The sequence below is a fragment of the Schistocerca gregaria genome, unplaced genomic scaffold, assembly GCF_023897955.1.
Source record: "Schistocerca gregaria isolate iqSchGreg1 unplaced genomic scaffold, iqSchGreg1.2 ptg001281l, whole genome shotgun sequence".
NCBI lineage: Eukaryota > Metazoa > Arthropoda > Insecta > Orthoptera > Acrididae > Schistocerca > Schistocerca gregaria.
Window position 1 is genome coordinate 10,001 of NW_026062593.1, and position 2,500 is coordinate 12,500.

Genomic DNA, 2,500 nt, shown 5'->3' on the forward strand with positions numbered 1-2,500 from the left:
TAACCCAAGTTACGCTGCACCTTAACCCAAGTTACGCTGCACCTTAACCCAAGTTACGCTGCACCTTAACCCAAGTTACGCTGCACCTTAACCCAAGTTACGCTGCACCTTAACCCAAGTTACGCTGCACCTTAACCCAAGTTACGCTGCACCTTAACCCAAGTTACGCTGCACCTTAACCCAAGTTACGCTGCACCTTAACCCAAGTTACGCTGCACCTTAACCCAAGTTACGCTGCACCTTAACCCAAGTTACGCTGCACCTTAACCCAAGTTACGCTGCACCTTAACCCAAGTTACGCTGCACCTTAACCCAAGTTACGCTGCACCTTAACCCAAGTTACGCTGCACCTTAACCCAAGTTACGCTGCACCTTAACCCAAGTTACGCTGCACCTTAACCCAAGTTACGCTGCACCTTAACCCAAGTTACGCTGCACCTTAACCCAAGTTACGCTGCACCTTAACCCAAGTTACGCTGCACCTTAACCCAAGTTACGCTGCACCTTAACCCAAGTTACGCTGCACCTTAACCCAAGTTACGCTGCACCTTAACCCAAGTTACGCTGCACCTTAACCCAAGTTACGCTGCACCTTAACCTAACTTACGCTGCACCTTAACCTAACTTACGCTGCACCTTAACCTAACTTACGCTGCACCTTAACCTAACTTACACTGCACCTTAACTGTCACATGTAACGTCACAGGAATGTAGCTTTGCCTAACAGCAACCCTCTGAACATAGTTCACTGCTTGGATCCTCTGGTGTCATGTGTATTTCTTGATGCCATGGTGCGTACCCTCACATAAAGGTCTTTCGAGTGTTGCGTACTTTCTACACAGTCCCGCTAACCACTGGAAGGGTGTACCGCTACAGAACGAATATCGCCCTCCCCTCCTGCCCTTCCAAGCTGGTCGGTCAGGCGTTTGTTTGTGAAATGAGCCTTGCAGCTGTTCAGTTGCATTCGGTTGTCGATGCAGTCAGTGTACGTTGTGGTACGGCCTGTGTGGACTGTCCGCTGATGTACGCGTAACCCACACTGATCATCCGTCGTTACGTACTGAGTGACATAATGTGGCACATGCTTGACCGTACACCGGCTGCGCCCTACAATGGCGAATCATAAGGGCCATATGTTGTGCACGATGCTACTTGTCTCGTCTCCCCATTACAGCGAGATTGCACTGTTGTACGCCGTACAGACATGTGGTAGGTAGGTACGGACGAAAGTATTGCATGTTGGCCCCCCCCCCCCCCCCCCTCCTCCCTCTGCCGGGAATCAGCGTGAGCCGTCTGTTGATGTAGCGACGAGGGTTTTCCTATTTAATCGTATTGCCCCACACAACATGATAGCACGGTGGACCGCGTTCCACATCTGCGACATGCTACAGAGGCCGGTTGACAGTCGACCGCGCAAGGGACATTGCACACGTGCGCGGACCATCTTCCACGTGTTCTCTCGTGTACATGCCGCAGTGTGTATGTGGGCTGATGTAGCGTGTCGTGACACATAACATGCAGGCATGCCAGAATCGTAGATTTCGCAAATGTAGATTGACGTATACGTTTGCTGCCAAAGATCCGCAAATGAACTGGAAATCAGTTGTTGAGCGGTTGTTCGCGCTGCAGGTGCATCGGTGATAGCGACGATCGGTACATCTATGAACCGGTTGTTTCGGCGGTACCCGCCATGCCCCCGAACCTGAGTTGGCCATGTGGGTATGAAGCGATACGAGGCTGTGGCTTGGCGGGACAGTCCCCGGCCGGTGAGGGGGGGCCGCCCGGCGTGCTGGCCGCGCGCTGCGTGAGCGCACGCACTACAGCCGGCTGGTGGGGGGCGCCCAGTGGCAGGAGCGCCGGCCGACGGGCCCGGCTGGCGTCCCAGCTATGCGCCGGCGCACCCTGCGCGCGGCGCCAGGCGGCCAAAGTGGGTTCTGCCGAGCCCGGTGCGAAGCGCGGTGGACATCTGCAGTGTGCTGGTCCGATTGCGGACTGTGTGCGTTGAGGATGCGCCGCCGCCCGGCACTCGGCGTCGCGACGCCGTCTGCTGCTCGGTCGCCCCCAGCGGTTCTCGCAGGTGGTTTGTATCGCAGCTCTGCGGACGTGTTGGCGCGTGCGCTGTGCTGGGAGAGTTCGCTTCTGCACCCAAGTGGGGCTTTGCCCTTCTGTGGCGCTGGCGTTGGAGCTGCCGGTCACCGTAGGTGGCGCGTGTTGTTTCCCGCCGGCAATGCCACGACAGCACGCTCCCGGGCCTCTGTCGGCAGCGGCAAGCTCAGTTGGGAGCACGGGTGTTCGCACTGAAAGCGTCTACTCGCCCATCTCCGGGCGATTGCGCCTCTCTCGAACCCGACCAAGTACTTAGGACGGCGCTGCGCGCCGCCGGGACCTGAGAGGGTTTCGAGGTGTATCGTGCAGGGGAGCTCAGCCTCCTCCTGTTTGCAGAATAATTGAGCGGACGCTTGCGTGTTCGCGCGGGCCCTCGGGACACACTCCCGGGCGG